Source organism: Budorcas taxicolor, chromosome 4 (assembly GCF_023091745.1).
Source record: "Budorcas taxicolor isolate Tak-1 chromosome 4, Takin1.1, whole genome shotgun sequence".
In the NCBI taxonomy this organism is placed as follows: Eukaryota; Metazoa; Chordata; class Mammalia; order Artiodactyla; family Bovidae; genus Budorcas; species Budorcas taxicolor.
The window spans coordinates 113,624,720-113,639,345 of NC_068913.1; the positions used below are offsets into that span (position 1 = coordinate 113,624,720).

General features: G+C 45.3%; 1 non-coding gene across 1 annotated transcript; it reads right to left on the bottom strand.

Moving 5' to 3' along the window:
• Positions 1-12,532: 12,532 nt before the first annotated feature.
• TRNAC-GCA (transfer RNA cysteine (anticodon GCA)) lies at positions 12,533-12,604 on the bottom strand. The gene has a single exon. It is a non-coding gene; the product is annotated as a tRNA-Cys (tRNA).
• Between the last annotated feature and the right edge of the window lie 2,022 nt (positions 12,605-14,626).

Below are 14,626 nucleotides of genomic sequence, written 5' to 3' on the forward strand. Positions count from 1 at the left end.
AGGTGACAATGGGAATGTATAATTACCAAAGTTCTTTACAATCCACTCAGACTGCCATTCTGACTCAGCAGAGTCATCAGTCCCACTCAACATCCCCCTTTATACCATAACCATCCTCCTTTTCTGAAAAGGACCATCATTTCTTGGCTCCAATTTGGAAGGTCCCTGAAGTCTCTACCTTAAGATGAAGCCCAGAAGTTCAGCAGCAGCTTTTCAGTTGCAATCACTTTCAAATAACCTGTAATGTAGGACAGAGCTGACCCTCTCTCCCAGCTCACCTCCAGATTCTGTGTCTGTATAAGGCTCTTGAATTTTTGAACCGTTACTTCAGCCTTCAGTCTCATGTATCCTTCCCACCACCGCTTACTTCTCCTCCCCGTCTTTCCTTTAGCCATCCCCTGCCATCCACACTGATGTCAATTTTCTCTTTTTGTGTCTTTGGGTTTCTCTCTCATTGCCCAGTTGTCGTCTTTTGTGTCATTCCCCAAAGCGGTCCAGGGGCTTGGTTGATGCTAGGGCAGTGTCGGGTTGAAGGTAGAAGGACTCGATATTAACTCGATATTGGTGCATAACAACACACCCCCAAACTCAGCAGCTTAGAGCAGTAAGTCTTCCTCATATCGTGCAAATTTCAGACTCTGGAATCTGGGTGTGGCTAAACTGGGCAATTCTGGTTCAGAGTCTCTCATGAGGCTATGGATAAGATGTCAGCTGGGGCTGCAACCATCTGATGGTTCAACTGGGGCGGGAGGAGCCGCTCTAAGCTGCTCACTCTCACGGCTGTTGGGAAAAAAAGGACTATTCCTAATGAGCTGTTGGCAGGAGGCCTGATTCCCACACAACAGGGCATCCTCATGACACAGCAACTGACTTCCCCTGGCATCAATCTCATCCAAAAACACCCTCACAGACTCACCAAATTTGACCAGGTATCTGGGCACCCCGTGGCCCAGTCAAGTTGACATACAAAATTAACCATTACATAGATAAGCATACATTTAGTGTTGTAAGAACTTACCAAACGGTTTCCCAGAGTGGTTGTGCCACTCTGCATTCCTAGCTGCAACACACGAGTGACCCAGTTTGTCTGTATCCTCGCCAGCATTTGGTGTTATCACCTTTTTAGTTTTAGTCATGCTCTGGGTGTGTAGTGACACTCCACGGTGGTTTTAATTTGCATTTCCCTAACGGGTAACAATGATGACGTTTTCTCAAGTGCTTGTTTGCCATCTGTATATCCTTTTCTCTGAAATGTCTGCCCATATGTTTTTACCCATTTTCTAACTGGATTTTTTGGTTGAATTTTGACCACTTCATGTATTTGAGATACAGGTCCCGTTTTTATTACTTCTATATTCAGTGACAGTATTTAGCATCATTCTGTGTATCTTTACTAAATCCAAACTGGGTAATGCAGAATGTATTGTTCTCCTGGGCTCTTAGTTCCCCCAACACGGATCAAACCCAGGCTCCCTACGGTGGAAGTGCAGAGTCCAACTCCTGGCAATTCCCGTAGCTTGAATTCTTTTGCACATGACATATTTTTGAGAGCTATTGTTGTCGCTCTTATATCTGGTACTTTGAACTTGTAGGACGAAAGAGGTAATAGTAAAAGCAACTTCATTTTTGCTTTCACTATCCCCTTAAACTTTCTCAGTGAGCTGTTTCTATTGCCCAAGTGACGTCTTTTTAAAAGTTGGTTGTGCCACGTGGCATGCTGAAACTTCCCTGACCCACAGTGGAACCCTTGCCCCCTGCAGTGGAAGCGGCGGGTCCTCACCACTGGACCGCCAGGGAATTCCCCTGCCCAAGTGATTTAAACATCATGCATAGGTAGCAGAAAGTCCTGTGGCTGCCTCCTGAATTCGTAATTAAAAGAGCCAATCTCGAGAGTTCCCTGGTGGCTTAGTAGTTGGGGTGCTTTCAGTGTGTGGCCAGTTCAGTGAGATCCCACAAGCTGCGCGGTGCTGCTAAAAAAGAGAAAAGTCCTGCCTCCTGTAAGAATCAATAACCCAAACCTCTTCCTCCCATTTTTTCCTTGATCATTAACTCCACACCCAGGGATCGAACCTAGGCCTCTGCCGTGACTGTGCAGGGCCACTGCCACTAGACCACCAAGGGATTCCTGCAGGGCAGCTTTCAACTTCTCTCCACCCCTAGAAGTGGGAGGAGCTGAGACATAGTCCTTCCTCTTTCTCCTCGTCCAGTATTCTTTCCTAGCCCAAGGAGTAGGGAGGAGGGAAGGGAGAGAGGAGAGGTGAGGAGAACGAGAAGGTTCTCCCGAGATCAGAACTGTAGTAAGGTAACATTTGCTTTCCCTGGGCCTGGCAAGTATTTGAAATGACTCCCCGGGCATTTCCATGAAATTCCTCCCAGGCCTCCATCGGGACCATTCCACTGCTCCCGTGACCTGGCAAAGCATTCTTCTCCTGGCTTTCCACGATCTGTGTTGCTCAGACTCTTTCTGCTGGGGCTTGTGACCTGTCCTTGCACAGAATTTGATTTGCTGCAAAAAGGCTCTCTCCTGCGTGGCCTGGGAGAAAATACTCGGGTGCCTTCTGTTTCCACCCATTCTGGTCAAACAAGCGGATTCCCAAGAGTGGTCGGCCCCTCTACCTACAGAGCTTTGTGCTGGACACACCTCACTGCAAACCCCAACTCCAGGTGCGTGGACCAAGGCGTTGAATGGACCCTGTGAAGCCCCTTCGCTAGACTTAAGGATGATCTTCAGGACTCTTCTCTTCAGAAAAGTGTTCCTCACCAATGCTCTGACCTACTGCAATCTGACCCTCTCACAGCCACAGGCTGGTGACTCACCTGGTTATCAGTCCTGACGTTCAGATTTCCACAGGACCGTTTCCCTCCTGCCCTTGGGACCTAATACCTATTGTCTCTTCGTCACTCAGCTTAAACTTCCTTTTAACTGTTTTATTTTATACATTATAAGAATTCAGGAAGTTTCATTTATCTATTCTACTATTAAAGGACACTGAGGAAGGCTTTCTTATCTCTCCTTGCTATTCTTTGGAAATCTGCATTCAAATGGGAGAGTTCCAAAGAATAGCAAGGAGAGATAAGAAAGCCTTCCTTAGAGATCAATGCAAAGAACTAGAGGAAAACAACAGAATGGGAAAGACTAGAGAGCTCTTCAAGAAAATTAGAGATACCAAGGGAACATTTCATGCAAAGATGGGGTCAATAAAGGACAGAAATGGTATGGACCTAACAGAAGCAGAGATATTAAGCAGAGGTGGCAAGAATACACAGAAGAACTGTACAAAATAGATCTTCATGACCCAGATAATCACGATGGTGTGATCACTCATCTAGAGCCAGACATCTTGGAATGTGAAGTCAAGTGGGCCTTAGAAAGCATCACTACGAACAAAGCTAGTGGAGGTGATGGCATTCCAGTTGAGCTATTTCAAACCCTGAAAGATGATGCTGTGAAAGTGCTGCACTCAATACGCCAGCAAATTTGGAAAACTCAGCAGTGGCCACAGGACTGGAAAAGGTCAGTTTTCATTCCAATCCCAAAGAAAGGCAATGCCAAAGAATGCTTAAACTACTGCACAATGACACTCATCTCACACGCGCTGATAAAGTAATACTCAAAATTCTCCAAGCCAGGCTTCAGCAATACGTGAACCGTGAACTTCCAGATGTTCAAGCTGGTTTTAGAAAAGGCAGAGGAACCAGAGATCAAATTGCCAACATCCGCTGGATCATGGAAAAAGCAAGAGAGTTCCAGAAAAACATCTATTTCTGCTTGATTGACTATGCCAAAGCGTTTGTGTGGGTCACAATAAACTATGGAAAATTCTTCAAGAGATGGGAATACCAGACCACCTGACCTGCCTCTTGAGAAACCTATATGCAGGTCAGGAAGCAACAGTTAGAACTGGACATGGAACAACAGACTGGTTCCAAATAGGAAAAGGAGTACGTCAAGGCTGTATACTGTCACCCTGCTTATTTAACTTCTATGCAGAGTACATCATGAGAAACGCTGGGCTGGAAGAAGCACAAGCTGGAATCAAGATTTCTGGGAGAAATATCAATAACCTCAGACATGCAGATGATACCACCCTTATGGCAGAAAGTGAAGAGGAACTAAAAAGCTTCTTGATGAAAGTGAAAGAGGAGAGTGAAAAAGCTGGCTTAAAGCTCAACATTCAGAAAACGAAGATCATGGCATCTGGTCCCATCGCTTCATGGGAAATAGATGGGGAAACAGTGGAAACAGTGTCAGACTTTATTTTTCTGGGCTCCAAAATCACTGCAGATGGTGACTGCAGCCAGGAAATTAAAAGATGCTTACTCCTTGGAAGGAAAGTTATGACCAACCTAGATAGCATATTCAAAAGCAGAGACATTACTTTGCCAGCAAAGGTCCGTCTAGTCAAGGCTATGGTTTTTCCTGTGGTCATGTATGGATGTGAGAGTTGGAGTGTGAAGAAAGCTGAGCGCCGAAGAATTGGTGCTTTTGAACCGTGGTGTTGAAGAAGACTCTTGCAAGTCCCTTGGATTGCAAGATCCAAGCAGTCTATTCTAAAGGAGACCAGTCCTGGGTGTTCGTTGGAAGGACTGACACTGAGGCTGAAACTCCAATACTTTGGCCACCTCATGCGAAGAGTTGACTCATTGGAAAAGACCCTGATGCTGGGAGGTATTGGGGGCAGGAGGAGAATGGGACGACCCAGGATGAGATGGCTGGATGGCATCACAGACTCGATGGACGTGAGTCTGAGTGAACCCCGGGAGTTGGTGATGGACAGGGAGGCCTGGCATGCTGTGATTCATGGGGTCTCAAAGAGTCGGACATGACGGAGCGACTGAACTGAACTGATTAAAGGACACACTAAGAATGTTTCCTGTTTTTTTGCACATTAACGATAGTGCTGCAATGAACATCTTTGTACATATCTCCTGATGCATTTATGTAGAACTTCTCAAGGGAAAATACCCAGAAATGAAATATCTGGATTTTACACACACTTATAATTTTATGATTGCAGTTTTATGTAGTTTTTAATATTTATTTTACTATTTTTATTGCTAAGACTTTCTCCATGAGTATAGCAATTATATTCACATTGTTAGCGAATGAAAATACCATTGTCCTCCTCACCAGTTTTTGATCTAGTTAGACTTCAACTTATCCTAAATTCTGAAAGAGTATAAAAATGGTGCTTCTTTATCGTTTTAACCGCTTTCCATTTCTTTGATGTCTAACAATGTTGAGCATCTTTTCATGTGTTTATTTGTCATAAAGATACCTCTTCTGTAGGGACTTCCCTGGTCGACCAGCAGGTAAGACTCCTCATTCCCAATGCAGGAGACCCAGGTTCTATCCCTGATCCTGCATGCTGCAACTAAGACCCATCCCAGCCAAAATAAATAAATAAACAAAGAAAACATTAAAAAAAAAATCCCTCTTCTGTGAACTGCTTATTCTGTCTTTGCCCATTTTTTTAATTGGGCTAACTTTTTTTTTCTCTCCTGATTGCTCTGTAGGAATTCTTATCTTTTTAAATAATTACAAAAATTTAAATGGTGGTAAAAAGCACATGAAAGTTACCATCTTAACCATTTTAAAGTTGACAGTTCAATAGTGTTAAGCATATTTATAATATTTTGCAAAAGATCTCCACAAACTCTTCATCTTGCTTATGTTCTAATGCATATCTATTCTCCAATCATGTGTGTTACAACATTCAGAGTCTCTTGTTTAAGGAATGTTTTGTCATATAAAAATGTAAATTTTGATACAGCCAAATTTATCTTTTACAGTTTGTGATTTTGAAGTTGTGTTTAAGAAAGCCTTCCCTGAGTTATACATATTTTATAAACAATGTATGTGAGCCTGCCTTACAAAATTCGTACATTGAAACCTAATCCCTAATGTGATGATATTTGGAGGTGGGGCCTTGCAGAGGTGATTAGGTTGTGACAGTGGAGCCCTCCTGAAAGAGATTAGTGCCCTGTTCCCTCCTCCACTTGAGAACACAGCAAGAATGCAGCCACCTACGAACCAGAAGGAGGGCTATCACCAGATGTCCTGGACTTGCCAACCTCCAGACCCATGAGAAACAAACTTCTGTTGTTTATAAGCCACCCAGTCTCTGGTATTCGGATATAGCACCCTAACAAACTAAGACAGTTGTGTTCTGCATGTTCTTCTAAAAGTCTGAGTTTATATTTAGGTCTTTGAAAGTTAGTTGCTCAGTCACATCCAACTCTTTTCAACCCTGTGCACTATAACCCGCCAGGCTCCTCTGTCCATGGAATTCTCCAGGCAAGAATACTGGAGTGTATTGGCATTCCTTTTTCCAGGTGATCTTCCTGACCCAAGGATCAAACTTGGGTCTCCGGCAGTGCAGGCAGATTCTTTACCCTCTGAGCCACCAGGAGAGCCCAATTTAGGTCTTTCATCCATCTGAAATTTTTTTGTAATAGAGTGAAGTAGGGATTTTATGAGACTTTTTTAGAAGCCAGTTATCCCACCACCCCTAATTATAGAGTCCATCCTTTCCACATTGGTGACACTATATAGGTGTTATATTCTGAGGTCATGCTTCATGGGGAGCAACACTGTCCAGCAGAAATATAATGCAAGCCCCGGGTACAATTATATATTTTCTAGTAGCTACATTATAAGACAAAAATAATTGTTGAAATTAATTTGAATGATCTATTTATTTAACACAAGATATCTAAAAATATTATCACTGCTATATGTAATTAATATGCAAAAGCAATAATGAAATCATTTGCATTCTTATTCTTGGTACTAAGTATTTAAAAATCTGATGTAATTGCAAAGGACATTTCCATGTTTTCTGATTGTGCAGAACCTTTCAAATACCCTTGTTGTGTATGGAGAATTTCTTTCCTTGCAAGACCTGTACTCTCAAAAAAGAAGTTACAAAACTCTGTTCTCAGGCTCCTTTGAGTTTCTGAAATAAGTCCAGGCTTCCATCCCTTCATGGCAAATATAAGGGGAAAAAAATGGAAGCAGTGACATACTTTATTTTGTTGGATTCCAAAGTCACTGTGGATGGTGACTGTAGGACCAAATTAAAAGACGCTTGCTCCTTGGAAGGAAAGCTATGACAAACCTAGACAGTGTATTAAAAAGCAGAGACATCACTTCGCCAATAAAAGTCCGTACTATCAAAGCTATAGTTTTTCCAGTAGTCATGTACAGATGCAAGAGCTGGAGCACAAACAAGGCTGAGTGCTGAAGAACTGATGCTTTCGAAGTGTCATGCTGGAGAAGGTGCTTGACAGTTCCTTGGACTGCAAGGAGACCACACCAGTCAATCCCAAAGGAAATCAACCCTGAATATTCATTGGAAGGACTGATGCTGAAGCTGAAGCTCTAACACTTTGGCCACCTGATGTTAAGAGTCAGTTCATCAGAAAAGACCATGATGCTCAGGAAGATTGAAGGCCAAAGGAGAAGGGGGCAGCAGAGGATGAGATGGCTAGATAGCATCACTGACTCAATGGATATGAGTTTGAGCAAACTCTGGGAGATAATGGAGGGTAAGGGAGACTGGCATGCTGCAGTCCATGGGGTCACAAAGAGCTGGACATGACTTAGTGACTGAACAGCAACAACCAATAATAAGATATGCTTGTGTAGGGGTTGAGGAGGGGAGAGGGAGGTGTGGAGTCCAGTTTGCTTGCAAGGATGGGGGCCCTGTCCAGCCTTCAGGGCTCGAGTGTTTGGGGCCGGTGTGGCGCACAGGCCGGTTTCTGGTGAGAACGGAAACTGCTAGGCGGCGCCAGCCCAGTGCTGGTTCTCCATCAGGCCAGTTCTGCAGCTTAGCTCAGGGCACTGTTCCTGGAAGCTTAGTCTGGAGACTCCTTTTCCACCACTCCTACCTAGGGAAATATATGTGCTTCATAAGTGCTTATAGCTTAATCTACCTTCTGCGCACTTGCTGGCACCCAAGTGCCCCGAGGGCCACAGCAAGTGGAAGCCTGTCGTGCTATGCTGCAGCAGCCCTAGGATGCTCAGAGAAGGGCCTTGAAGGACATTAATGAAAGCAGTGAGTTTCCCACTACTTTGGTCAAGGACAAGCTTTATTTTTATTTTCCTAAAAAGCTATCGCAGCTCAATACGAGTACATCAGAACTGTGGACTTTGAGACCCACCGCAACCAAAGCTGGCCAGTGTCAGATGGTAGAATTTCTGAACATAAATGAAGGGACTGTGGGCTGGTTCTTGGACCCCACTTTGAGCAGCACTGGTCAGAGGGCTGTGCTGACCACGCATTCCTCTGGAATCTGGGGACGACGTTCACCCTGCTAAGCTGCCTTTTCATACTATTCGTGGGGTTCTCACAGCAAGCATACTGGAGTAGTTTGCAATTCCCTCCTCCAGCGGACCATGTTTTGTCAGAAGTCTCCACTATGACCCTTCCATCCCGGGTGGCCCTGCATGGTATGGCTCATGGCTTCATTGGGTTGCAGAAGACCCTCCAACACAGCAAGGCTGTGATGCATGAAGGAGAAAGTTTGAAGGCAAAAGGAGAAGGGGTGGCAGAGGATGAGCTGGTTGGATGGCATCACCGACCCAGTGGACGTGAATGTGAGCAAACTCCAGGAGATAGTGAAAGACAGAGGAGCCTGGGGTGCTGCAGTCCCTGGGGTTGCAGAGTCAGACACCACTTAGCAACCGAACAACAACAACTGCTCAGTTATTGTGCCTGACCTCTGTAGAACTCTCTTTTCTGACTGCTGGAAGAACTACATTCAGCTGCTGGTAACAGATTAGAAATGAGAACGGCTGTTGCGCTCCTCCTGCGCTCTCTCACCATAAGACCATGCATTTCTTTTTTTTGTTAATTTTATTGAAATATAGTTGATTTACAATGTTATGTTAATTTCTGTTGTACAGAGAAGTGACTCAGTTATACATAAGTATTCTTTTTCATATTCTTTTCCATTATGGTTTATCAGAGGATACTGAATATAGTTCCCCACGCTATACAGTTGGACCTTGCTTATCCATCCTGTGTAGTTTGTATCTGCTAATCCCAAACTCTCAGTCTTTCCTCCCCTCCCCGACCCCAGCCTCCACAAGTCTGATCTCTGTGTCTGTGCGTCTGTTTCATAGATATGTTCATTTGTGTCACGGTTTAATTTTACTTTTTTTATTTCTCTTTTGGCTATGCTGGGTCTTTGTTACTGCATGGGCTCTGCTCTACTTGCGGTGTGCAGGCGTCTCACTGCGGGGGTTTCTCATGGTGTGGAGCACAGGCTCTGTAGAGCGTGCGGTTTCAGGAGCTGCGGCACGTGGGCTCAGTAGTCGCAGCTCCTGGGCCCTGGAGCACACACTCAGTGGCTGTAGTGCACGGGCTTAGTTGCTCCGAGGCACGTGGGATCTTCCCGGATCCGAGACTGAACTCCTGTCTCTGGCATTGGCAGGTGGATTCTTTACCACTGAGCCACCAGGGAAGCCCTGTGCCATATTTTAGATTCCACATATAAGTGATATCATATGGCACTTGTCTTTCTCTTTCTGACTTCCTTTGCTTAGTGTGATCATCTCTGGAGCCACTGCTGCTGCTGTGTTATCCATTCTTTTTAATGACCGAGTAATACACTCTGCATTATATCACATCTTCTTCATCCATTCGTCTGTCAATGGACATTTAGCTTGCTTCCATGTCTATTGTGAATAGTGCTGCTGTGAATATAAGGGTATATGTGTCTTTTTGAAATAGAGTTTTATATGGGTATATGTCTAGGGGTGGGATTGCTGGCTCATGTGGCAACTCCGTCTTTAGTTTTTTGAGAAACCTCCATGCTGTTTTCCATAGTGGCTGCACCAATTTACATTCCTACCAACAGAGTGAGAGGGTCCCTTTTCTTCACACCCTCTCTAGCATTTAGTATTTGTAGAATTGTTAATGATGATGTGAGGTGGTACCTCCCTGTAGTTTTGATTTGCATTTCTCTAATAATTAGTGATGCTGAGCATCTTCTCATATGCCTGTTGGACTCTGTATGTTTTCTTTGGAGAAATGTCTATTTAGGTCTTTTGCCCATTTTTTGATTGAGTTGTTTTTTTTTTAATTGAATTCTATGAGCTTTTTGTATATTTTGGGAATTAAGCCCCTGTTGGTTGCACCACTTACAAATATTTTCTCCCAGCCCAAATGCATGGTTGTCCTGCCCCATACATTTCTATTGTGCAAGAAAGGGTGGTGACTTACAGGCAAGGAGGGCTTCCCAGATGGCACTACTGGTAAAGAACCCACCTGCCAATGCAGGAGACATATGAAAGTCGGGTTTGATCCCTGGGTTGGGAAGACCCCCTGGAGGAGGGCATGGCAACCCACTCCAGTATTCTTGTCTAGAGAATCCCTTGGAGAGATGAGCCTGGTGGGCTACAGTCCATGAGGTCACAAAGAGTTGGGCACGACTGAAGGGACCTAGCACACAGCACAGGCAAGGAGGCAGCCAAATGCACACGGTCCCCTGGACTCTCTGTATCCTGCAGAGAGGTGGATGTGCACCAGGAAGAACTGGGCACACCACGGAAAGAGCATCTGTAGGAGGACATTTCCCCTGCACTGCTTCACCTCGTTACAGGGGAGCTAAGAGAGCCTTGGGGCACCTGGTTAACCATAACAATGGGAGGTTCCTGGTGTCAGGAATGGTCTTGTTAGAAAAACCTCTTTTATTGGCTATCTCAGATCTACCGAGCTAGGTCATTGATGATGAGCTTGAGAAGTCATTGATGGGGAAAGGGCCTCAGAACACTTTCTGAGGGCATGAGCCTCAGAATCATCTGGATTTGTGTCTTCTCTGAGGGATGCTAGAAATGTCTGTCTTTCTTTTGAAAAAGAGTGTGTGGAGGAGAGCAGACCAGGGCTGTCTGGTGACCTGGCCACTCCAAGTGTCGTTAGGGATACCTGCTCTTTTCATCTTTTTGATCAGTCTTCTTTTAAATGTGGATTCCATTCTCAAGCTTGACTCATGGTCCAAGTTGGCAGCTGGCATTCCAGCCATCACATCTATGCTCCAGGTAGGAAGCATGAGTTAAGGCCCCAAAGGGGACATGTCTGTTCTTCTTTAAAGCTTTCTCAAAAACTTTGTCTGCTGACTGCTTCTTATTCTTCATTTGCCTGTCCTAGCCAAAGAGAGTCTAGGAAATGTGATCTTTTAGCTGGAAACATAACCACTTAGTATATAATAAAGAGTTCTATTACTAAGAGGAAATAATGTATTTTGGGTAGTTAGCTAGTAAGTCTGCCACGTATATACAACACATATATTTATACACACATGTGTGTGTGTGGAACACAGTTTATGCTTTTTTTGTTTTTGTAAAGGGAATAAACTATGGCCAATACCTAGGGTCTGTATGTTGCATGACACCAGGTATGTGACTGGGGGAGTTGTGCAATACACGACCTGTGTGATTATACTTGGCAGCCCTGAAAATAACCATTATCTGACCAACCTTCTGTCTATAAAGACCTATCATATGAATGTCTGGTGTTTTTAAGAGCTAATAAAATATTACGCTCTGCTGACGAAGTGGTGTGTTCTCACTTCTGCTTAATTCCCCAAAACTCAGAGATACTTCCTGTATTCAGCAGCAGTGCCTTCTCCTGACCTGGGCTCTCGGGAATAATTATCTGCATCCTCTTCAAATGTTTAGTTCTTGCCTTATTTATTCCCTTCAACTTTTAAAAATTGTGGCAAAATACATGTAGCATGAAACTTATCCTCTTAACCAAATGTTTAAGTAAGGACTTCCCAGGTGGCACAGTGGTAAGGAATCTGCCTGTAATGTAAGAGACACAGGTTGGGGTCTGGGTTGGGGAGATCCTCTGGAGAAGGGAATGGCACCCCACTCCTATATTCTTGCCAGGAGAATCCCATGGACAGAGGGACCTGGCGGGCTACAGTCCATGGGGTCGCAAAGAGTCGGACACGACTGAGCGACTGAGTGTTATACGAGTCAGTGGTATTAAGTATGTTTATGTTGTACAGCCATCACCACTCTCCAGAGCTTTTTCATTTGCCAAATTATACCTCTGTCCCCACGAATCGATAGCTGGCCACCCCACCTCCGCCGGCCCCTGGTGCCCACCAGTCTCCGTTCTGTCTCTCTGATTTTGAAGACCTCATATAAGTCAGCCCTTGCCTTTTTATACTTGTTCCGTTGGTGGACTTTTATTATATCTTTTATTGCAAGCTGCCTCAGATCCTATTTTTTGAAGCTAGCTTGGTATAAACAAATAAAATCAGGATGGTAATAATTAGACACAAGGGAAACACAGAGAAAGCTTCAGGCAGACTTCCTCTGCCCCTCCAGGAAATCAATGTGGCTGAGGAGGCGAAAACACAGCACATGAGAAATGTCACAGGGGGAGCTGAAGGCTTTACGACTTGTTGGAAATTTAGATTCCATGAGGCTAAATGCATAAGAAGGAGGGCCTCTGTATAAGTAGGAGGTATAATTTCCACTGGAGTTAAAAAAAAAAGGAAAGAACCAAGGCGCAGGGGGCACCTGGATTTGAACCAGGGACCTCTTGATCTGCAGTCAAATGCTCTGCCCCTGAGCTATACCCCCAGCCACCCACATGGCCATCACAGAACAATTCCATAATTGCAGTCTTTCCCAAGCTGTGCTCTCACCATTGTGTGTCTCCCTAGAGAGTTACCTGAGCTGCTTCTCTGGGTGCCCACCTCCACACCTGTCAGAACTCACACCTATGCCCTCAGAGTCTCCACACCTATGTCCTCAGAGTCTCCACACCTATGCCCACCAAACATCCCTCCTCCCAGAGCCCTTCTCACCCGCTCCCTCACTATTATCATTATTCTGAGGGCAAGAGGAACTCTACCCAGCCCCTTAATGTCTAAGATGCTTCGTTTCTTTTTTCTTTTTCTCCATCTTCCACTCTCTGGTTCGGTTTCCTTTTCCAGGGATCAAGGCCTGGGACCTGTAGGAGGCTGTCACAGTCTTGGTTTACTTCAAGAGAGGCTCCTGGCCAAGAAAGCTGCAGCCCCAGCTTTATAGGGGGTGGAGAAGAGTGAGCAGGGATGAGCCAAGAGGTCAGCACAGATCCAGGGTCTGGGACGCGACTCCAGCCTGCTTCTTCTAGAACTCAGACAGCCCCTGCCGTATAGCCATGCAGTCTCTAGGATTAAGACATCTTTGCATTTCTGTTCGCGTCTTTCTTGGTTATGTTGTGCTATCCAATTGGGTAAGATTTTCTACTCTTTCTTTGAGATTATTCTGAAGTGAAATTACTCTTCAAGGGCTTCCCAGGTGGCTCAGTGGTAAAGAACCCGTCTGCCAATTCAGGAGACATAAGAGACCTGGATTCAATCCCTAGGTCAGGAAGATCCCCTGGAGAAGAAAATGGCAACCCACTCCAGTATTTTTGCCTGGAGAATCCCCACGGACAGAGAAGCCTGATGGGCTACAGTCCATGGGATCATAAAGAGTTGGACAGGACTGAAGCGACCTAGCACGCACATGAAGGAAGGTGGTTCTTTGGCCAAGGGTATGGGAGTAGCTATGCCCCTGCTAGAAGCTCCAAACAGACTGTTGAGATCCACCTGTAGGAGAACGTAGGCTTGTCAAGGCTTCAAGACTCCACACACATCCAATGGAGCGCTGCAAGGCAGTCTGCCCTTCTTGAGGGAATTAAAAAAAAAAAGGCTAAGAGTGTTGGTAAGTGAGTGATTTTTTCCAGATTTATAAAACACTGGATGAACACACACATACATTTTGGTGCACTTCTCAAATGATTTCCCCAGGGTGGATTCCTAAGAATGCGCATGCAGGGCCTGGAGGAGCTGGCTGGTGCTGTGGCTTACAGCCCATCAGCAGGCACCAATCCCAGGGGTTCCCCTGCGCCCTGCCCTTCACCTCCCAACCTCCACAGTTCTGCCGGGTTAGGACATGCACTCTGCCCCGGGCTGGAGTCCGGACCTGGCAGCATCTCCGTGTGGTCATCAGGTCTGGAGCTCGGCTCCCAGACCTGCGGCGTCAGACCCCTTGGACGGGCTCACACGACCTCCCTAATCAGGCTCTGAAGGCCCGATGCACAATAAGCCAGAATGCCCTAGAGGTTACCCCGGAAACCAAATTAGCTATCTGAGGGTTGCTTCCTGAGGCTGCAATCAGAGCAAAAGGGAATTGAATGCTCTTGAGGGTTTCTCGGGCCACGGAAAATGATTATGCATTATTCCTGTTCCAAAGTACCATTCCTTCGTTAGAGGCCAGAATGCTCCGCCACTAAACTGTGAACGTCAGCATGTGCACAGGCATCTTTCCTGGATCCCTGCATCCTGCCATCCGGCCTCGACCATGTGCCTCCCCTCCCCAACCTAGTGTCTCAGCTCTGTGATCTGCTCATTGTTGATATACCGTAATCCACGGATTGAGGGATGGAGATCACTGTTTTTCTACAAAAACAACTCAGTCTCTATTTTGTGCCCCATTATACCCAGCAGCAAGGAGAAGGAAATGGCAACCCACTCCAATATTCTTTCCTGGAGAATCCCATGGACAGAGGAGCTTGGTGGGCTACAGTCCACGGGTCACAAAGAGTCGAAAACGACTGAGCGACTTCACTTTCAC